General features: G+C 43.8%; 2 long non-coding RNA genes across 3 annotated transcripts; one reads left to right on the top strand and one right to left on the bottom strand.

Moving 5' to 3' along the window:
• LOC310705662 lies at window positions 1-9,648 on the top strand. The gene is made up of 3 exons (XR_014525440.1): window positions 1-129; window positions 167-1,455; window positions 9,087-9,648. It is a non-coding gene; the product is annotated as an uncharacterized lncRNA (long non-coding RNA).
• LOC310705648 lies at window positions 1,062-23,136 on the bottom strand. 2 transcript variants are annotated; one of them, XR_014525423.1, is made up of 5 exons: window positions 23,014-23,136; window positions 14,410-14,450; window positions 12,731-12,877; window positions 10,152-10,306; window positions 1,062-1,161 (listed from the first exon to the last, which is right to left on the bottom strand). It is a non-coding gene; the product is annotated as an uncharacterized lncRNA (long non-coding RNA). The 2 variants fall into 2 exon arrangements; XR_014525424.1 differs by lacking the exon at window positions 1,062-1,161 and having other exon boundaries at window positions 9,978-10,306.
• Between the last annotated feature and the right edge of the window lie 562 nt (window positions 23,137-23,698).

Below are 23,698 nucleotides of genomic sequence, written 5' to 3'. Positions count from 1 at the left end.
TCAAAAAAACACAAAACCTAAACGTTTTAGCCTAGCGCTAAAATGACAGCAGCAAGGAGGGTATCAGAACTGGGGTGCCAGGACAGAGTTGAACATCTCTTTGTACATATATAGTTTAACATATATATAGTATATATAGTATATATAGTACATATATATAGTATAGGTGAAAAATGCATGCCCATTTTTTGTTGGATAATTTACTCATTCCAATTTTGCATAAATTTACACATAAATTTACACATTTTACAATATTAAATGTCCACTCAGATTTATTCATGCATTATCCTGCATTTGTTTCCACAAGAGTTTTCTCAAATCTTAAAGAAAGGAAGGGATGTTTGAAATAGAGGGCCAAAGCAGGTATGGCGGGGGAATCAGAGTGGCTTTGACATTTTGTTTCCAAGAAAGATAAATGGATAGAGAGGATATTAACAAAAGGATTAAATTGGAAAATTAATACATGATTGTGGTTATAATGGAATACACAACCTTAGATGGCCCATTAATGCCACCATATTTTGATGCTACAATTAAGCTTTGCTTCTTGTAAAAAGGTTGACGGTACTTGGGCTGAACAATGCAATGATAATAACAACAGCCATATAGAAGCTCCCTTCTTTGTTATAGCATAGAGAAATTATGTTCTAATTCTGAATTAAAACAAAACAAAACATGGCATATGACCAAAAGCCTATTTGCTCACCATGTTTGGGAATAGTTTTGCTTGCATAAAATGTAGATCATGTCTGTCTTTATTTTAAAAAATAAATAAATACAAAGGAGAACATACTTTATATTTTAGCTGTACTGATTTGCAAATATTGTTCAATTTAGAAAAAGAGAGAGGGTGTATTCAGGATTGCATCCTAACTGGCAATTTACAATGACCAGCATTATCCTTCAAGAAAGTCAGCTTTTCATATTGAAATTGTAAAGTGTCAAAATGATTGAGAGCAATTGCACAACTATTAATTATGGTTATTTGAAGCTCAGTTCGTGGTAGGTAATGAGGACATTGTTCGTCTATTTGATATCTTTATAGCAGTCATCTTGGACTTCACTGCTCTCTCTCTTTTTTATAAAAGTATCCACGTTTGTTTTGTTTTCTCAGTTTCCACTTTTTAAAAATGAGTTCAAATACAAGCAGGCAAGTTGCTCCTGAAAATAATTTCATTAAAATGGATTAGCTTTCTCTCTGCAGTAATTGGAATAGCACAATTGAGCAAATTTAGTCAACAAGCAGCATGTGACTGCCTTCACCCTCGCTTCCTTTTCTCACAGCAATATACAAATTTTTAAGATGAAATTTTAATTTGTTATTAATAATTTGGAGTTTGCTTTAAAGCTGCATTTTGTGGTATATTTTGTTTTGCTGTTTCTAAGGATGCCCTAACATAAAAGCCCTGTAAGATTACTGTGCAATGTCACAAACTGTGCTTGCTTACAAAGCGTGTTCTCTTAAAAAAGAGAGAGCACGTGTTGCGGATGGGGCCGAACAAAACCCTCAGTTAGTGACCAGGCCATTGATGGCAATGGCCTGGAGCAGATTGGATGAAGCTGTTACTGGGGTAAATTTGATGTTGCCAATTTAGGGGTGGGATCAATGCCCTTATATATGCAAGGTCCACAGCTTTCTCTTTCTCTTTCGCTGTGGACAGCAGGATCTGCACCGAGTGAATTCAGCGAGAGTTTGGTTGTATAATCTTTTGGCCTCTCTTTCACTCTTTTGCTCTTTTCTTTCCCCCTTTTCTAATTTTAGCATTGCTCTTCTTTTTATTTTACCTCTTTGGTTCTTTCCATACCCCCTTTTGTTAGAGAGAGCCCTGAGCTTTATTGCTTCCCTTGAGAAGGGGGGGGGACGAGGCTTCTGGCCCCGGGTGGCTTACGGCCCGGTTCTCGGCCGAGCCGGAGGGCCTGGGCCAGGTGGGCATCAGCCTTTTCCCCCCTCCGGGGGCCCCTGTTATTCCTGCACCCCCCCACTGGTAATCGGCCTGAGTAGGCCTCTGTCGAGGCCCAGATCCCGCGCGTGGGCCTGCGGGCGCCGCGGCTCTGCCGAGGCCTAGTCGGCCCGGCTGAGGACTGTCCTCCGCCTGCTCGCCCCCCCATATACTATCGGGCCTTTAGGAGCACCGGGGGAGGCTGTGATCCCCGGGCGCGGATCGCGCGCGGGGCCGCCGCGGCCGGTGGGCCGTGCCGCGCCGGGCAACGACTGCCCGGCGCGTGTGGGCCTGCGGGCGCCGCGGTTCCGCCGCGGCCTGGTCGGCCCGGTCGGAGCCTGTCCTCCCCCGCCTCACTTGCCCCCATTTTCCACGGGCCTTGGGAGGCCCTTGGGAGGCCCAGATCCCGGCGCGCGGCGCGCGGCCGCCGTGATTGGTGGGCCGCGTTGTGCCGGGCGTCGTGGCCCGTTTTCCGGGGGCTTTGCGGGCAACGAGGCTCAGCCGCGGCCTAGTCGGCGCGGCTGGGGGGGGGCCGTCCTCCGCCCGCCTGTTCCCCCCCAACAGTGCTAACGGGCCTTCCCGGACCCTGGTGGAGGCCCCGATCCGCGAGCGCGAGCGCGGTGGGCCGCCCCGCGCCGGGAATCGCTGGCCCTGTGGTGGGCCTGCGGCCCTCACCTGCTGCGGCCTAGTTGGCCCGGCCGGGGTCGTGTTTTTCCTCCCCCATATTTTCGTGGGCCTTTGGGGGTGCCAGGGGGGTATTTGGGGCCTGGAGCGACTCACCTCGCCTCAGGGTGAATTCCCCTGGCTGCCTTCTTCTTTTCCAGGCATTTTGCGGGAGCACCATCTCGCCTCTTCTATCGGAGTTGGGACATCTAGTGGTCAGGCCCTGTAATAGCAGGGCCTGCCAGTAATTGAGTGGCGGCCTCTAGTGGCTGCAAGGTGCATTGCAGGGAATTTTTTCTTTTAATAGGTGGCGGCCCCTAGTGGATGTTGATATATTGCGTGGGCCGAATTGCCTCCTGTTTCCTGGTGTCTTCAGTTATTGCCGGGCTTCTTTAAGTGCCGCCACGCCATCGAGAAGTGGTGCCGGTTGGGTTGTCAGCTGCCGCTGGGTATCCAATTAAATTTTGTTTTAGTTGTTGTTTTAACGTTAATTTACAATAATCTCTGTTATTAATTTTATTTTAATTTTGTGATTTTCAATTTCTATTTTATTTAGTTTAAGTTTACCTTTCTTTTACACCAGCAGTAGGAATGGCCCCAAAGAAGGCAACAAGGAAGTCGGGTCCCGCCCGCTCTGCAAAGCGGCCTATAAGAGGCCCGTCTCAGGCCTTACGTTCTCCTGAACCTGGCCGGTCGTTGACACGCCTCCAATCCATGGCCTCTAGTTTGGCTGGCGACCCGGTGGCTCTGGCAAGGATGGAGGCGGAGTTGGATGGTGTGATGCGTCGCTGCTCAACCCCGTCGACCTCTTCTGCTATGCCGGCTCCCCCTGTGGGCGCTTCGTTCCCACCGTCATCATCCAGTGAAGAGGAGAGAGGGCCTTTGCCAGCCGGTGGCTACTTACCTGACGTGCAACAGGCTCGGTCCCCGGTTCAATCCGTGTCCCAGGCTGCTGTGCCACGGGGTCGGGCTCCGTCCAGGGTCGGGGCCAGGAGGAGGGCATCAGCCCGGGGTCACGTTACGCGGGATTCACCTGTGCAGCCCCCAGTTGCGGGGGGTTCGATCCCTGGTCATTCACAGGTTGTGTCTTTCCAGTCACTTCCAGCCACTTCGCAGCAGGACGACGCATCAGAGTCGTCGGTCGAGGACAGCCTCCCTCTCCCTCCGAGGACCTCGTCGGGCGGGCATCGCCGCCGCAAGAAAAGCTCCAGGAGGCGTGCCAAGAGGAGACGTAAAGGCACCTCGTCCTCTTCATCAGGTACTTCTTCCCAGAGTTCCAGTAGTGACGAGGAAGCGCCCCTTAAGCTATACTGGGGTTTCGGTGAAACCTCGGGGCTTCCAAAATGGGTTTGGGAACGGAGGGCCAATTCTCATAGGGCTAGGTATGGGGCGGTACAAGACTGCCTTGAAGGGGTACTGGTGCCCGACGTAAAAGTCACCACCAACTCGGACAGGCATATTATTCCGGGGGCTCACCTGTCAGCTAAATTGCGTTCTAGGATATTGGATGGCCGCTATGTTGATATATTCAGCCTAGCCCCTCCGTTGGAAGGCCAGGAGCCCCTGGATAGGGGCCCCTGTTACAAAGAAGCGGACGGTCATCGCAAAGGCTGATAGGACTTTTGAGCGATGGTTGGATAGTTTCCAGGTTTTTGCTGGAGTTGTGGCTGCGGCTTATCCTAGGAGATCCTTGCATCTATGGGTGTATCTATCCATAGTCCGTTCCGCCTTCACAATGGCCGGAGAAACTGCTGCGCTAGCTTACGACCAGAATTTTAGGCGTAGGGCGGCCACGATCCCTACGGCCCGCTGGGATCGGAAGGACTTGGATGTCTGGACCACTTATGTGGCCCCCCGTATTGATAAGAAGGTCCCTGATACCCAGAAATTCAAGGTTGCCCCGACAAGGTTGGGCCGTAAGCCGTGCTGCTGGGATTTCAATAGGGGCGCTTGCACACGGCAATCCTGTAAATACGCACATATGTGCGACAAGTGTTCAGGGAACCATTCCGCATCCGTGTGCATGAGAGGTCGCCGCCCCTTTCGGAAAGGAGGGGGCTCTCAGCAGCCCCCGAAAGCCGCTGCCCAAGCCCCTGCCGCGGGAGCGGGAAAGTAGTATGCTTTCCTCCTTGGCTTATACCCCGGTAAGGTTGCAGCCGCTACTATCGTTGTTGCAGTTATACCCTGATGCCAAATCGGCGTCCTACTTGCGTGACGGTTTTTCTTTAGGTTTTAGAATCCCGGTGGTCTCTACCCCGGTTGCCAAGAACCCGGCGAACCAAAAATCGATAAGGGATATGCCAGAGGTGGCGCGTAAGAAAATTGGTAAAGAATTAGCTTTACGCCGCATGGCCGGTCCTTTCGCGGCCCCCCCTTTTCCCAATTTGCACATTTCTCCTCTGGGTATAGTTCCCAAAAAAGCTCTGGGGGAATTTCGCCTAATTCATAATCTCTCACATCCTAGAGGCACATCAGTAAATGATGCGATTCCCCCGGAGCTTTGTTCTGTGAAGTACGCTTCTCTTGATCACGTGATCAAGATGATTCGGAAATTTGGACCAGGCGCCTTATTGGCAAAATGCGATATTGAATCAGCATTTCGGCTGCTGCCAATTCATCCGGATGATTTTTGGCTGCTGGGATTTCAGTTCGAAGGCGGATTCTACTTTGACAAGGCTATGCCCATGGGCTGCTCAGTTGCCTGTGCGGCTTTTGAGTGTTTTAGTTCATTCCTGGAGTGGGCCTTGCGTGAAAGGACCGGCCTGAGTGGTGTCACGCATTATCTCGATGATTTTTTGGTCGCCTCGGCTGGCAATACTGGGGACTGCGTAGTGTTATTACAGGCCTTCGCTTCCTTAACGGAAGATCTGGGTGTCCCTTTAGCGGATGGTAAGACCGAGGGTCCTTCTACGCAGCTGACTTATCTGGGTATCTTGTTAGATACCGTAGCTCAAACCTCCAGCCTGCCGCCTGAGAAAATAATCAATTTGAGAAAGGTTATTGAGGATATGATTCCCTTAAAGAAGGTTTCTTTGCGGCAGCTCCAGTCGTTGCTGGGCCATTTGAATTTCGCTTGCAGGGTGGTCTCCCCAGGGCGACCATTTTGCTCCCGCTTGGCCAGGCTTACCTCGGGTTTACAGGCCCCGTATCACAGGGTGCGCCTTCCTGCTCAGGTAAGGGCTGACCTTGCTATTTGGTTGGAATTCTTGGAGGAATTCAATGGGGTGTCATTGTGGCAGGACACTTTGAACCTCCACAATGACTTCCAGGTGCATTCTGATGCTGCGGGGTCCTTGGGGTTCGGATTGTACTGGGACGGCAGGTGGTGTGTCGAACGCTGGCCCCCTGCTTGGCGGGGGCAGGCTATAACTCGGGACCTAACCTTTCTTGAGTTTTTTCCCATTGTAGTGGCAGTGCACTTATGGGTCGAGCATTTCAAGGATCATCGTGTTTGTTTCTGGACCGATAACCAGGCGGTGGTGAATGTACTGGCCAAGCAGTCTTCACGATCCCCTAGGGTATCTGCCCTTCTTCGGGCCTTCGTTTTGCATTGCTTGCGTTTTAACATTGTGTTTTCTGCCCGTTTTGTCCCGGGAATTTCTAACGAAATTGCTGATGCTCTGTCCCGTTTTCAGATGGAGCGTTTCAGGTCCCTGGTGCCAGTGGCTCGAGACCGTCCGGAAATTTTCCCGGATCATCTCTGGAACATTGGCAGAACTTAGTCTTACAGGGAGTAGCTGCATCTGTTGCACCTTCTACCTTGAGGTCCTATGAAAAGGCCTGGGCGGACTTTTTATCATTTAGTGGGCAGTCAGCGGGGGAAGTTACCACCTCCCATTCCACCTCTCAGGTACTCCGGTATCTGGCACATCTATTCCAGATGCGTCGGGCAGCTAGGACCCTACGTCTGCACTCCGCAGCAATTTCCTTTTTTAATAAGTCATATTTTAACAAAGATCCGTGTGGGAAGTTTGTAGTGCGGAGGGCCCTGGAGGGATGGGGGCGACTCACCCCTTCCAGGCCCATATCCAGACGGCCCATTACATTTGAGTTACTGGCGCAGATGCGGGCCAAGCTGCGGAGCATCTGTTGGTCAAAATTTGAGGCTCGGCTATTTTCAGCAGCCTTTTCGTTAGCTTTCTTTGGGGCTCTCAGAGTCGGGGAGGTGGTCCTTGAGCCCAAACGGGATGGAGGTTCAAGGGGTTTGCTAATGCAGGATGTTAGTGTGTCTTCAATGGACCTGCAGGTTAATGTCAGGAATTCGAAGACGGACCAACTAGGCAGGGGCGCTGTTATTACGCTCCCTGCGACTGGTGAAAGTGGCCCTTGCCCTGTGAAAGATCTTACGAAGTATTTAGCCTTGCGTCCTGGCGGTGAAGGGCCCTTGTTCATTCACGAAAATGGCCGCCCACTGGTGAGACAACAGTTTACTGGCGTGTTGCGTAAAGCCGTGGCGGCTTGCGGCCTTCCGGCTTCCGAATTTGCCCCTCATTCATTTAGGATTGGTGCGGCTACAACTGCTGCCCACTGGGGTTTGTCAGCAAAGAGGATAAAGGACCTGGGTCGGTGGAGATCGGATGCTTTCAGAGTCTATGTGCGGAAATAATGTGTTGTTGTACTTACATGTGTGTGTTTTAACCCTAGGTCGGGCTGCTATCCGTATCTGGATAGTAGGGCACAGTATTGTGCACTGGGCTGCGGACAGAGCTCGCCAGTCCGGACTGGGTGATGGCCTGGGATTTCCGCAGCACGTACAAGTTTCCTGGATCTCCAGAAGGGGGATGCTGTGGAGGGAATTCTTACCTCTCATGCGAAGGCGTGTCTTCCAGTTTGGCCCTCCTTCAGCGATCGTGGTGCAGCTCGGGGAGAACGATATGGTTTCCTCTTCCTGCTACGGGCTGCGCGCTGCCATATTACAGGACCTTGGGGAGCTGGCGGCACTGGTGCCGTCAACTAAGATAATTTGGTCACAGCTATTGCAACGCCGCATTTGGGGAGGTAGTCCTTGCCCAGCTGCCACCGAACGTGTAAGGAAGCGGATTAATTCCGCGGCAAGCAAGCTGGTGGTGAATCTGGGCGGGTCTGTGATCCCTCACCCTTTGATTTCATTCAAGGCGATTGAGTTTTATAGGGATGACGGGGTTCATCTCTCGCCAGTGGGGAATGATGTGTGGTTGGATGCTATGGTGTCCAGGCTGAGGGTGTGGCTTAATTTATGAGTGGTTGGCGGCGAGCGTAAGAGCTCGATTGGCGGTTAGGCATTGGTTAAAATTGGTTGGTGGAGGGGTATGGATTGGCTGTGCCTGCCCCTCCAATGCTGCTGCTGACGGGTATTCCGTTAAAGGAATTCTGAAGCTTACCATCCCCTTCGTCCAAACCCTGACGGCAGGGTGCGGGCCGCGTAAGCTTCAAGGAGCATGCGCGGAGTAGCTGAGGGCCTGTGACGCAGCTCCCGCTGACTCTGTCCCGTGTTCCTCCGAGACTGACTAGGGAGTCAGTGCTGTCCCCCATAGCGGGGGGTGACAGATAGTCTTAACCAATGCCTAAGCAACCACTCTCAATTTGTATGCAAATAAAGTTGTAGCCAAAATTATGCCAAAAACCTTAAACAAAAATTATGTGTGATGTCTGAGTTATTGGGGTAGGGGTTTTGGGGGACCTCAGCACGCAAAGCGTGTTCTCTTAAAAAAGAGAGAGCACGTGTTGCGGATGGGGCCGAACAAAACCCTCAGTTAGTGACCAGGCCATTGATGGCAATGGCCTGGAGCAGATTGGATGAAGCTGTTACTGGGGTAAATTTGATGTTGCCAATTTAGGGGTGGGATCAATGCCCTTATATATGCAAGGTCCACAGCTTTCTCTTTCTCTTTCGCTGTGGACATCGGATCTCCCGCCCGCCCTCCCTTGATTGGGCTTTCGCTTTGACCTTGCTCTGCCTGTCATGGGGTCGTTCGCATTGGTGCGGGGGCCCAGTAGGAATTTGTCCAATTGGCTGATTAGTGCGTGCCTTTTGGGTTTTGCCTACTGCTTAGCAAATCATCACAACTTGTAAGGTTGGCGGTTAGGCATTGGTTAAAATTGGTTGGTGGAGGGGTATGGATTGGCTGTGCCTGCCCCTCCAATGCTGCTGCTGACGGGTATTCCGTTAAAGGAATTCTGAAGCTTACCATCCCCTTCGTCCAAACCCTGACGGCAGGGTGCGGGCCGCGTAAGCTTCAAGGAGCATGCGCGGAGTAGCTGAGGGCCTGTGACGCAGCTCCCGCTGACTCTGTCCCGTGTTCCTCCGAGACTGACTAGGGAGTCAGTGCTGTCCCCCATGGCGGAGGGTGACAGATAGTCTTAACCAATGCCTAAGCAACCACTCTCAATTTGTATGCAAATAAAGTTGTGGCCAAAATTATGCCAAAAACCTTAAACAAAAATTATGTGTGATGTCTGAGTTATTGGGGTAGGGGTTTTGGGGGACCTCAGCACGCAACTAAGCAATTTCCAACAGACAGAATATCGGCTCCATAACTGTAATTCCACCCCAGAAGAGACTTACTCTGTTTATTATTTGTCTGACACATGGCTGCTAAAGGTATGAGTGCCTGATGCCAACCCTGAAGCATATAGAGAAGTCAAGTTTCATGTATTGCAGGTCTGATTTTAGGTTGCTACATTCAGTGCAAGATGAGTGTTGGCATTTCAGTTGGAAAGGGTCAAAAGTGATTTAAGATCTACAGCAATTCTGTTCAGATGCTCCTATCTGGATAAACTCAAGTTTTAAATAGTTGAAAAGCAAACAATATATTCACTTGTTTCTGTTATTTATTAATACCCCATAACGACTACAACACACACACACACACACACACACACACACATTTTTGAGCAGAAAGGATTTGAAATCCACACTCAGACATGAAGCTCACTTGGTGCCCTTGGGCCAGTCACTGTCTCTGAGCCTCACAAGCTTGTTTCAAGGATGAAATGGGAAGTAGGAGGAGGAGAGAGAGGTAGGAAAATATTGTTTAAAAAGATGTAGTCGTAGGTATATCACTGTATTCAAATCTGAATTGTCAAATTGTGTTATTATTGTTGTTATGGTTTTTGTTGTTTGTGTCTTTTGCGGTTGATGTTTGTATCAAAAAAATGATTACTGTAAACATTTTTTTTTTAAAAAAGAAGGAAATGGGAAAGCATCTATGTACACCACCATGATTTCTTTGAGTAACAACAACCACCCATTTAAGTGTTTATACCAGGAGCGCTGACCCATCCCCATATATACCCCCATGGGTGGGAAATCAACTAAGCATTTATATTGCTGTTGCACTCAACTTGTCTACCCCCCCCCCCACATTTCCCTATGTCGCTATGTCATCTATAGGTTCCTAAGCCAAAAAGCAGAATCAGCACCCTCAGCTCTTTTGTGAAGGCTCTTCCATGCTGAATGACATTGTGTACAACTCAGATTTGAAATTAAAGCAGTGCTGACACTGATGCATAAAGATTAAATGACAGTTCATTGGCACAGAGGTCCTTACTGGCGTCCTACGTACAGACCTCAAATTCACCTTAAGGAATTCTCCCATGCTTGCGATGTCTCTGCTTGTCATCTGGATGACAGTCCTCCATACTGAATTGTATTTGTTGCCTCCATAGGGAATTTCCTTGTGCATGTGCTTGTTTATTGTTCTTTCTGCTTGCTCTTCTATTCCCTGTAGAAAGGACAAATAAGAAGTGCAAAGCAGCATTTAAATAGTTCCCTATAGAAACAGCTAGTTCCACCATATGCCTTTGAGATTTTAAGCATCTATCGGAAGAAAGAAAAATGAAACGCAGCTGTGGTTCAAGGGGTTGGGGCAGAATCAGGGACCTGTTTTTCAGCCTGAGGGCCACATTTGGTCATAGTCAACCTTTTGGAAGCCATATGTCAGTGGGTGGAGCCAGGTGCAAAAGCAGACAGAGAAACATAAATAGACCTGTTTGTGGAATCCACATAAGATCTCCTAACAATAATTTATTTGGCTTTAACTTTTCACAGTTGACACATTGTACCATATATAAGCATGGATTTTGCGAGTGGTCAACAGTGTTGAAATAAAAATATATGTCACAGGAAACTAAATCAGGATTTGGAATCACCTATTAAAGCATTAAACTGTAAGCTCCTGCAATGGCAGGGAAGGAACATTCTCCGAAGGCCCTCTCCTTAGCTCATATGAGTGGTAATTTTCCAGATTCTTTGCCTGCTAACACCTGGGCTGGTGAGGAGAGAGCAATGTATTATTGCATACAAAGGGACACTGCCTAAAATCTGGCTTAGTCTGGTCAATGGGTTTCTCCAGACTTAGACATACTTAGAGATGGTATATTAAAGTGCAAGGTCTGCCAACCTGTTCTTTGTGAGCTAACTTTGTGACTACACAGTTAGGAATGGAAGAGAAGTTTGCTTCATTCTCATTTTCAAGTTCCTAATTTACAGTTCCTGGACTCATATGTGGATCAGAAAAGAGTTAACAATCAGAATATATACTTCTCTGAATTTTGGGATGCAGTTCTGCTTTTTAGAATGCATTGAAATGTTTTTTAATGGGAAAATGCATACATAATGCATATTTTAGAGGATAAATGCACACAAAACCTTACCCAAAAAAACTGTTTTAGGACAAAAGAACATATAAAATTAAGTATAATTTAAATGCACAAATTTCATTCATGTTAACAAAAAATCCACGGGAAATGGAACACAATGGGCTTAGAAATGAATACATGTGAAACAGGCATGGAATGGAAATAGGCTGATCCCCCCATCTCTATAAAAAAGGGGACGAAATGTAAATGGATATATTGATTGATAATCTGGCTGTTAAATTTTTCCATATATATATATTTGTATACTGCCCTTCATCAAAAGATCAAAGGGTAGGTCACAATATAAAAATACAAAATGAGAACACAAAATACATAACAAAACAAAAACAAACCAATAAAAAGTATTGAATTCATTATGTTAACATTCAAGCAGCTCTTTTCTTGCTTTTCCTTGATGCTTTCTATCTTAGGAACAAAATGGACAAAAGATTTATGGGATGCTGAAGTCATACTTTTCATTTCTTCTTCCCCAATGAAAACAATACATTCTGCTTGGAGGAAATCCAAAACAATAAATAAAATGTCTCTTGTCTTATGCTCCTTAATGATGAAACTCCACCAGGAAGAAAGAGTTATAGGCTGCATGCTTACTCAGAAGTGAGCTTACACCCATGTAAATTATTCACGTGAAATATAAGGTTGCTTCAGACATTGTGTTTTTCTAGATGGATGATCAGATCCCACCCACATTCCGTGGCTGTATCTCATCCACATACTCACTGTGCCCCTGGTTTTTCTCCTACTTAATTCTGATTTAACTCAGATGCTTTCTAAAACTCTAGAAACATGCAAGGACATCTTTGTGTTTCTTCAGTGTGTTTGCACGTTGGATATCTATGTGCACATGCCCATTGACAAAAGACTGTAGCAGAGGTGAACTTGCTGTTGATGTGCTTACACATATGATTGCAGGGAGACCAATTCTGTGCAGTTTTTAGTTTATCCCAACGTGTGCTTCTGCACATTGGTAAAACATGGGTGGCACTGTGGTCTAAACCACTGAGCCTCTTGGGCTTGCCAGTCAGAAGGGTGGCAGTTCAAATCCGTGTGATGAGGTGAGCTCCCATTGCTCTGTCCCAGTTTCTGCCAACCTTGCAGTTTGAAAGCATATCAATGTGAGTAGATAAATAGGTACCACAGTGGCAGGAAGGTAAACAATGTTTTTGTGTACTCTGGCTTCTGTCACAGTGTCCCGTTGCACCAGAAGCAGTTTGGTCATGACCCGGAAAGCTGTCTGTAGACAAACACTGGCTCCCTTGGCCTGAAAATGGAGCTGAGTGCCGTACCTTTGACTGGACTTAACCATCCAGGGGACCTTTACTTCCAAACAGCAAGACCAATGGTCAGGAATGATGGTCCCTGTAGTCCAGCAATATCGGGAGAGCCATAGATTTTCCTACTCCTGGCCTAGAGCTAGAACTTGTTATTCTTAATAAGGTTTGTTTAGAACTTTTTAAAGAAAAATGTTAAGCCAGTGTTGCACTTACAAAGGGTTGTTTGAAGCGTTCTTCTCTATAGAGAGAGTAGCCCATCTCATTTCCTTTTGTCTATGCTTTCCCATTTGTATTCATTATTCAGATTCCCAGCAATTTTTCTTCCTCTTTAGTAGGCACTATGTACCTTCAGCAATGATACTGACATGCAATAAACAAAAGAACACATTCAAGGTCAGTGGACACATTGCTACATTAGTAACCTCAATTTATACTGAAAACATATAGAAAGCATTTCCATCTGTTTATCCATTTACCTCACCTTAATACAAATGCTTAAAGCAATTCACAAATTAAAGAAATAGGTATTATTAGGACAACATGATATCTATACAGAAAACAAAAACAAAGACAGCAAAAATATAAGCCACAATAAGAATTTAAAACCAGCAGTTATTATTAATCAAGACTGAATTAAAACTAAGCATGAGAAAATAAAACAACATTATTTTCACCTATCACCTAACGCCAAGTGAGTCAGTGTGGTGTAGTGGTTAGAGCAGCATTTCTCAACCTAGAGTCCCCAGTTTTGCTGGTCTTCAAACCCCAAGTTCATGGGCACCTTATACAAGACAGCCCAGGTTTTAAGATTACAGGATAGTCTCTCCTTGTTCTATGGATATATGTTGCCTCTGGTGTGGTAATTCAGGATGGGGATGGATTTATGAAACTCCCTCCCTCCCTCTGCAGTGCACTGCCATTGATATATGATTCCTCCTCCCACTTAAAAAGACACATTTTCACGTAACTCTTTTGTAAGGTTGCCATACATCTGGGAAATCCCAGACATGTCCTCTTTCGGGGGCCTACATGCCCATCCGGGGCGGGGGGGGGGGTAAATTTAGAAGCAAATGTCCAGGTTTGTGGGGGGTTTAATTTTGTGCCTGTGTGTGTACTGGTGGTTCAGGTTCAGGCTCTGGTCCTGGCTTTGGTTTGGGTGCGGGTGGCTCAGTGCACAAAAGAAGGAGAGTCAGGGAGCAAGCAGAGCTCACAGCCAGGAAAGCTTCTTCCCTGCATGTCTGCTCTGCCCATCCACTGAGCTGCCCTTTCCCTCCCGCAAGCAGGAGGGGATGGGGCAGCTTGCAGAGCTGACAGGCAGGGAAATTACCATTGGGGGGAATTTTTAAAAATTGGCAAAATGTCCTGATTTTTACCTCTGGTAATATGGCAACCCTATCTTTGGGGGGAATAGATTTGCTAAGGTCTATTGTTCGCTTATATAAGGCTGGTTATATATCTTTGTCTTGAATCATAGAACCAAAGAATTCTAGAGGTGGAAGAAACCAAGAGGGTCATCTAGTCCAAGCCCCTGCAGTGCAGTACAGTGGTACCTCGGGTTACAGACGCTTCAGGTTACAGACTCTGCTAACCCAGAAATAGTACCTCAGGTTAAGAACTTTGCTTCAGGATGAGAACAGAAATCACACGGTGGCAGCAGCGGGAGGCCCGATTAGCTAAAGTGGTACCTCAGGTTAAGAACAGTTTCAGGTTAAGAACGGACCTCCAGAACGAATTAAGTTCTTAACCCGAGGTAGCACTGTAATATGTTGCCAGTATAGGGCTCAAACCCTCGACCCTGAGATTAGGAGTATTGTGCTCTACCAACTGAGCTATCCCATATATATTGATATGGTTTTATTTTTAATTATCTTTTTAATTAGCTTTATAATTACATTTGTGGCTATTGTGCATATGTTGTCAACTTCCCTGGTATCTGTGGTGAAAGAGGGTTAAAAATAAACTTGAACAAACAAACATCTGCATAGGGTGACTGTCTGTTCTAATTAAATTATTATGACAGTGATCTATAGGATGTAAGCATACTTAACATGTATACATAAATGTGTAGGTAGAATTTTTTCTCCTTCCACATGATTTATGTCCTATCAAAACATTCTCCCTTTTTCTTTTATTGTAACCTGTCTTTTGATTTCAAAGTGCCTTCTGCAAATACTTATGATAATTGAGTACATTGTTCGGTACATCACAACAATCTTTTTTGACTCCCTGCTGTCCATAGCCACTATTAATTAAAAGCATACATAAAACAGACATCTTCCCTTGTGAGCTCTCACACTGAACAAATGGTCTAATAAAGAGAGTGCGAATAATTGTCTGGTGTTTAAAAGAAAATGAAATGAAAGGTAAAATTACTCCAGGTTGGGTAATTCCAGCTTTCACATGTACAACAACCAGCACTAGGATGTTGCAATCTTTAGGTGAGCAATCATTAAAGGGAGAAATATCAAAATAAATGAGGGATTAAATATATACTTAAGGTATAATGCTTCAAGGTGGGAGATTGATTTTGTTTGTCTGATGGTCCTTGAACACTAATTCAATATGGCTGATGCTATACACCACTTACGGAGTATTGCCAATCTCCATCATATTTAGTCCAAATAGCAGAACAAGGATAAGAAGGATGAGCACAGGCACATATCCCAAAGACTGCAGCAGCAACAACAATTTTCCATCTCCACTACATGCTACAATCCATTCATTGTTGTCTTTCTCCCTACTGCTGGTTTAATGCTGTAATGCACCAAAGCAGGCATCAATAACATGTGGTCCTCCAGATGTTTTGGGACCACAGCTTCCAATATCCATGCCCATAGGCCTGGGCTGATGGAAACTGTAGTCCAACAACACCTGGAAGGCAATAGGTCCCCCACCCATGCACTAAATCATTCCCTTGGGAAACTGGTCACTAGATTTAATGTGACTTTTAGCTATTACATTGTGGGGACACAATTGTGATTAGGGCCTGTGACTGCTTTGTGCTTGCATGGATGCAAAGAAGCTCAGGCCTGCAGCAGGTGTCTGGTCAGTGGCCCCATGCTGTCCTTGCTGCCTCACATAAAACCGAGAAGAAGTAGCATGGAGAGGAGGCAGAGGTCAGTGCTGGTGTCTGGGTACAGACAATGATGAATACAAAGCCTAAGCTGGAGGCAGAACCATTCCTGAATCTGAAGGTGGGACTTAACCCTCTTCCTTCTGGGGGGGGGGGGCAGCCTACTAAAGATAAACCATCTTTCTGGTAGAAGAGGACTGGGGGCAATTTCAGATGTTCAGCAACATTGCATAAAGTTGGTGTGATGCATGTTGAGGACTGCTAGTGCACTGTTGCACAAAAGAAAGTGAGGGGGGATATACTATAAAATGTAAACAAAACACATAGCTTGCAGTATTATAACTGAGATGATCTAGACTTTCTGTGCCTGAAGAGCAAAATGGAACCAACCATCCACCACCTCTCTCTGCGGTAAGAGAAGGCAAGGCTCTGGCATTGGGGCCTTTTTAAAAAAGCAAAGTTTGAGATACACATTCCTCTGTATTGTCTTAATCAAAGTAGTGGTGAGCTGAAATAGCCATCCCCATTTCATCATCCCACTGTCTGGGGGCAAATTGAGGCTGGCTATTTCAGTTCCATTTTCATTTTGGTTCCATTTTGTGGCCATTTTAGTTCCAAATTTGTGTGTGTGTCATGATTCAACTACCAAAAAAACCACCCCATTTCAAGAGGGTGTAACTCACCATTCTAACAGGAATGTTTTTAAATTACCCTTTCTCTTTCTTTTCCTTGGAACACTTTTTTGGTACCTCTTTATAAAGCCACTGGCGCTAGCTTTCGTGGTGTGGAATGAAAGCAGCAGTGGGCCTCTGGCTTCCACCACTCTACTTACAGAGAATGCATTTAGAAGACCAGTGCTTGTTCTCTTCAGGCTTCACACAATCCTAGACATAGGTTGTCTGTGAATTCAATGTGAGGCTCACTAACAAGCTGTTAACAAAGCACAATCATGCCACTAAGTTTGTTATTCCATCTGCCAAGTCTTCAACTCTTCCTACTTCAAATCCTCTAAGGAAACAAGCTATATAATTTGAGACACAAGCTTTCCCCCAGAGTCTATTCCTTTGTACCCTCAAGATTGAACTGTGTTGGAACTCTAGTGGGGATACAAGTCAAAAGTTATAGTCAGAACCTGAACTTTACAGCGAGAGGGTTCTGGATCTTATAGCTTTCTATATTTGCCGAGTGCTTTTTAATCCAAAAGTGTCAATGCCCTGGGAGACTTCTTTCCCCAGAATGAAAAAGTACATAAAAGACAAAGGAGAGGGAAGAAGGAGACAAACTGGAAGAAACAGCAGTAGCATGTTCCAATTCTTTCTTTCAACACCCCATCTTTTTCTTTTATTAAAAAAAGAAAAGGATGTGAGGAGAATAGCATTTACTACCCACATGCATTTCATATAATATACCACAAAGGATTTTTTTAAAAAAACAATGGTTTTTGGAGATCCAGAAGTTGATGTTATGGAACCAATGTGCTTCTCTCTCTCAGAGCCATATGTGGATGACTTTTAACTCTTAACTTCTCCCAACCTTGAGCTCCCAGACGTTACTGGACTATCATGCTCATCATCTGTGACCCTCACCCATGCTGACTGGGGATGTTACCAGTTACCAAGACTCCATTTTGAACTTAACCCTATTAGATCTTCATAATTAGTCAAATGGAGATGCCTGCTCGACATCCGAACTTGAGCCCCTCAAAATGTTGTGTCCCCATCTTACCTTCCATATTTGATTCAGGGGTTCACAATGCCCTCAACCAGAAAGACAATGTTTACATGTTGTAAGCATAGTACCATTGGCAGACTTGCTTTTTCAAATAGCCCCAAAAAGAAGGATTGATGGGAATGGAATAGAATATAAACCAGCTGTATAAGGAAATTAACAGATCATAAGCATCCTGAGGCTGCAGTCCTCCACAAGGTTACCGGGGGGGGGGGGGTAAGTCTCACTGAACTTGATGAAGCTTACTTCCAAGTATATGAGAACTAGAGCTTATCAAAAACTGAGGCAGAGCTGGAACATGATATGTTAAGGTGAAATATTCTGAGACAGCCTGAAAATTATGCTTTTTGATGGTAGTGATGTGATGACAATGAGAAAAGGTATAGGAAAGACTAGAAGCTAGTGACAGTAGAGCAAGACAGACAGGGGAACAGATTGTGGTAGATGCAGAAAATATGTGGCATATATTAACCAGCTTTTATTTGAACTGAGTTAACCTTAGGGTTGAGCCATGTGACTATTTATGAGGTAGAAAAGTGACATTAGTTTTTGACCAGGCCTTGAGACAGTTTGAGGTTCTGTAACTGTGTAAGTGCCCTAATTTAATTTATGAGCTGTTTAATTTAAATGGTAGTCCTTTGCTTCTGAGCAATGCTATCCCTGGTTGTTTTAAATTATTGGCTTTAGTTACTTTATTGTAGTTGCAGTTTGGAGGTACTGATTTTTTCTTATTTTAACTTATGTATGCATTCTCAGCCTGAGGCCGACTGATGAAAGGAGGGATATAAATGCCAAAAATAAATAAAATAATATATCAAAAGAATTTTCATACAACAATTACATATATAATGTTAATTTTACATTGAAGGGGGCTTTTCAAAATTAATTTCCACATAATGAAGTGGTCTTGTGCAGTAATCTCCATGTGATTCAACCATAAGTTGCCACATGCTGAAATAATAAAAGCTTAAATGAAATAATAACAGAATTTCACAGAATGTGGTAACAAGCAGATTTGCTTCTTAAGGTCTGTTCTGGAAGATCATTTACTGCACAAATATTGTTGCAAAGTTAGTTTAGCATCTTATGAACCAATCCATAGCATTCAGCTAAATAATAATAATAATAAGTATTAGACTGCTTGAGCACTTTTTAGCCTCCCTCAAATAATTTAAAACTTATCACAATATTTTAAAGTCAGATTTAGGGACAAGATCACAATTTTTAAGCATTAGTGATTCATATAGTTAGGAATGTACAGATAAGTCTAATTCCAGTCTATGTCAGTTTCACATGTGTTTGTTTGTAAATATATTTATTCACATTTCTGCATTACTCTTGTGAAGTTAAAAAAAATCATTTGCTAACTTATTTGAAGGAAAATCTATACTTAAATCTGTATTTTGTATCTGTGTTCACATTTCCAAAATAAATTTATCCTCAAAATTCTTATGCATTTTGTCACATTTTCCAATCTAAGAACTATTGTAAAACCCAGAGAAGTGTGAAACTCTATGAATAACTATGTTCCAATCTGTGTATTATTCCAGGAGGTGTAAATTAGGCTGATTCACCTAAAAATAACGACTGAATGAAAAATTGGCCTATCCCTAGATACAGAGTTACTTCAGCTATAAAAAAACAACAACCCTCAGCTGACAAAAAAGGTCTTGATATTTTGTTTTATTTCAATACGAAATCAGACCAGATGTAATTCTCCAGCCCATGACCATTTTCCATTGGAGTCCACAATACTAGTTAAGTTCATCCAATTTATACTGCAGAATACAAAGGGGATTCTGAACAGTCATTCATAAAAGGTTTGCAAGGAGAGTTTTGTAAAAATAACAATAATAAATCAAAGCGCCAACGGTTTGGATACCATGCAAAGGGTTCTTGAAGGCCCATATATTCTATTGATCCATGGTGATGGTGGCAAAGCCTCTTGGCCTGAGATTAGAACTTCAATCTATTTGTCCAGGAGAGGCAAGTTTCTTACATCAGTGACATGGTTTAATGATTACAAAGAAAAGTGGGGGGAAATGAAGAAAAAACCCACAAAAACAGAATACTTGGGCTTTAGACAAAGAGGAAGACATAAAAAGTAAATGTCCTCTATCACTTTTAAAGTGTGAAATGTACATTTGTTACGTTTCTCCCCTCTGCCCCTTCTGGTTAATGGAGTGGAGAGGAAACACTTGAGGCCATGTTCCTTACAACAATCACTATATTACATTTCTGCTTGACAAAACTGCTTTCTGGAAGAATAAAAGAGATTAGAAAAGAGGACCTTTCCTACTCATTTTTAGAATTTATCCTTATGTTCCACTGTCTTATACTCTCCTGTCTTAAAAAAATAAAAAAATAATTGAGACAAACACTTACAGGCCTTATTTATTACAGGAAATTCCTTTTGTTAAATAAAGAACCAGCAACTGGTAAAGAGAACAGGTATGTTTCAGAACATTAGAGCCATAAAAATAGGTGGACTCTGCCTTTTCGGTTCAAAAGAGACCTTAAAGAAAACAGACACACATAAAAAGGAAAATAATCTACATAAAAAGATATGAGGAAGTAATGGCTTGCTTTGGCTGTAACACCAAACTATGGTTTAGAATCATGAGCATATGCCTTGGTCATGTGCTCTTTCCCTTCCTCCTATGACACTACTGCAAAAAGGAGATCAGAAGCTTTTATTTCTATTTTCAGTTAACAATATTTTGGTGTTAGATCCCTCACTCTAACCTATGAATAATTTCAACTATGGCTTATTGAAACAACCTAGCATCACGAGCTCCAGTATAACGTTGGCTTGTTTCACAAGAAACCAAAGTTAAGAGTGACTGACCACAGTTTTTCTGGGCTTGGACATAATGATAAACTGTGATTAGCTAACGAAGGAAGTTAAAGCTTCTGATTTCATTGTGGCAATGCAGGAGGTTTGGTGAGAAGAAAGAAAGTGTTTGAATCTGAGGCTCACATAAATCTATACCATAGTTAAAAGTTAACAGTTACCTGTCTGACATTTGCATTTTAAGTCTTTTGCATATTTGTTTGAAGATAATTTTACCATTCTCATATGATATGCCAAGTTTAAATTAGTTTATTCTCATGTGTTACTGTGGAAAACCACCTATCTATCTACCTCTCTACCTACCTATCTATTTGTCTCACTAACTATCTGGCAGAGTCTGATATATTTCACATGGGGGCAATCCATTTGAAACCCCTCCCTACCTGTGTTCTCATCATGCTGGTTCATGATGTACCAAAACAAATAATCTTATTTATGCAAATGAAAGCAGGGCATGGCCACCTTACAGTTTTAGAGACACAGAGGCACTTCCACTTGCAGCTAATTGTGAAATAAGACATGCCACTTACCAAGCTGTTTTGAGAATTTTGGAGCCCATGTTACTTTCTCTGTGGTAATTACAGTGACATTTATCAACGAATCCAACAAGATGTTTTAAGACACTGGAGCTTCCCTTGTGGTATCCCACTTGGAACATTACAATCAACTCTAATTTAACATAAAACTAGGCAGAACAGAACTGGTTCTGTTCTAAAATCTGGTAGGATGGGAAGAAATCCATTAACTACCTCAAACTGTTACAATGGTCCTCATTAAATTCTCATTCTTACTATAGTTCAAGCACAGGACAATGTCTCCGCCCCCCAAATAACAATATTCAATCACATTTTTCCCCTTGACACCCAGTGATGGCAGGGCCAGAGTATACAGCTTTTATATGCTTGCCAGGCAGCCAAGCTATACAACTTAAACAGATTTTAGACATTGTTAAAATGCTTCTGTTACAGAGGCCATCCTGGAACATGGCTACAAAATATATTTGATGTTTCTTTTTCAAATCTTAAAATAAATAAATAACTGGAAGTACTAGAAACTGCAGAATTCTTATCTCCCCCTCCTTCTTGGTGTACATACCTAAGTGTCTGTAACAGACATACAAAATTTCAACAGGATAGCATATCACTACATTGGCTGGATGGAAATGCTTCAGAAATGAGGGAGTAACATGCATTCATGGCAAAAATAAGAAGACCACATATGAAAGGAGGCCCAGAAGACTCTAATGTTCAAAATGATGGGTCATTTTCTGATAATAAAATCCCTCTTGTATAACAACTTTTGATATTTTCTTATTCTTCTGCTCATGGGAGAGATACTTTTCCTGCTGAAAAGAGGTGACACCTCAAAACAATGCACTGAATTTGCAGGTATTGTTTTTCGAGCACTGACTGTAACACTCACACAAACCGACACCCCCCCCCCATCTGCAGGGGACCACAGCATGCTGGTCAATTTAGCAAGTGGGGAATTGATACATTAAAAAACTAAAGTGGGGGGAGGGGGCAAGGTGAACCTCTTTGTTGAACATAGCCGTATCATTTCAAAAAGCCATTTCTGGTACAGGTTGCTGTGTGTTGAGGCAGTAATTAGACATAAAAGCTAAGTACTGGAGAGGAATGGGTGGCAGTGCCATAATTTGCTGGGCACCACAAAATGAATGGTATTTGTTGCTCATGCTTCATTTTTGCAGAACATTTTGCATTTTGATGGGATAAGTATATGGAAAAATGTGCCAGATATGATTGGCCTTCCTGCATCTCCTTTGTAAATGGCTTGTTTCCTGTTATTATAGAACGGCATGTTAAACTGCCAGAAGGGGCTTTCAGGTTGTAATGGTACGCTGCCCACTGCAATACAACAGGGGAAGAACTAAGAAGGATCCCATTAATCAAGCTTCAAGCCAACACGTTCTTCTTTCTGCTGGTCTGCTCTTTTGTCATCTTCTAGCTTATTTCCTGTAAGCTTCATGTCTTGAATGAGACTTGAAAAGACGGCAGCTTTTCAGACTCTCATAAAAGCTTTCTCTGATTTCCCGTTCCGTGCCAAAATTCTGTCAATATTAAGCAACAAGCACCTGAGCCTCCTGTATTATATAGGGGTATGTGCCCATGACTAATGCAAAGTGTTTGTTGCATCAAGCTCACACAGAAAAGAAGCCTTTGCTACACTATACTCTGTAAGGGTGTTTTAAATAAAAAAAGAATGCTAATTTCTCATTAACAACACGGGTGACTGACACAGCTGTCGGCTGTCGGTGACAGCCCATCCACCACAAATTAATTGTTTCTAAGTTGGGTTTTGATGCAATCACTTAAAAATTAGTTTGAGAGCCTGCTTCCAACAAAGACATTAGCAGCAGTGTAGTTTTATGTCAGTGGTGGAGGGAGAGGGAGGGAGGGAGGGAGGGAGGGAAAGTAAACATTGCCTGAAGTTCCAGCTTTTGCCAATGATGAAACACTTCATTTTTGGCTTGTGAAAGGCTAGGACAGTCCTACTCTTTTTATTTACAAAGGTTTAGATTAAAATTTCATGCCTAGCTACAGAAGGCTAAAGTCAAGGAAGTGAAGGAACCAGCAAAGGGTGTTACATCATGATAATTATTGCATTTGTCAGTATACATGGTCCCGCCAGCGACAAAAGGAGAAGTTAGGAAGGGCAAGCTATTTTGGAATGTGTGTGTTTCAGAAATCCTCAAATTGTTATGAACAAAGCCCATCGTCTTCTTAATTTCCCCTTGGCTTTTAATAGTTTAATCCCAGACCTACTTTCTTCCTTTTCCTGTTCTCACAAGTTTACAAATATATTGCAAAATGTTCTAACATTTTGTATATCGTATATTATTAATAGTAGTATTCTTCTGGTATATTTTAAGGTAGAGTTGTTGTTGTTGTTGTTGTTGTTGTTGTTGTTGTTGTTGTTGTTGTTGTTGTTGCTGCTGCTGCTGCTGCTGCTGCTGCTGCTGCTGCTATTTATTTATTTTATATAATGCCCTATGCCTGGGGGTCTCAAGATGGTTCACAGAATAAAATCAAAATATAAAACAAAGTACATAATAAAAACAAAAATGACAACCCAATAATTCCTCCAACACACACACACACACACACACACACACTTTAAAAGAGCATAGGGTGTAAATCAAATCAACCAAAGGCCTAGTTAAAAGGGAATATTTTTGCCTGGCACCTAAAGGTGTATAATGAAGGCGCCAGACAAACTTCCCTGGGGAGAGCATTCCACAGACTGGGAGCCACTCAGAGAATTCTTGTGTTGCCACCCTTCAGACCTCTCGAGGAAGAGGCACATGAAGAAAGGCCTTAGAAGATGATCTCAGGGTCCCGGTAGGTTCATATGGAAATGGGCAGTCCTTGAGGTATTGTGGTCCTGGGCCATTTAAGGCTTTGTAGGTAAAAACCAGCACTTTGAATTGGGCCTGGAAACTAATTGGTAGCCAGTGCAGTCAGACCAGGATTGGTGTGATATGTTCAAACCAGAGCAACCCATG

This window comes from Podarcis liolepis (genome assembly GCF_965112155.1).
Source record: "Podarcis liolepis genome assembly, chromosome: 4".
Taxonomy (NCBI): domain Eukaryota; kingdom Metazoa; phylum Chordata; class Lepidosauria; order Squamata; family Lacertidae; genus Podarcis; species Podarcis liolepis.
This window is presented reverse-complemented; position numbering and strand designations above follow the sequence as displayed.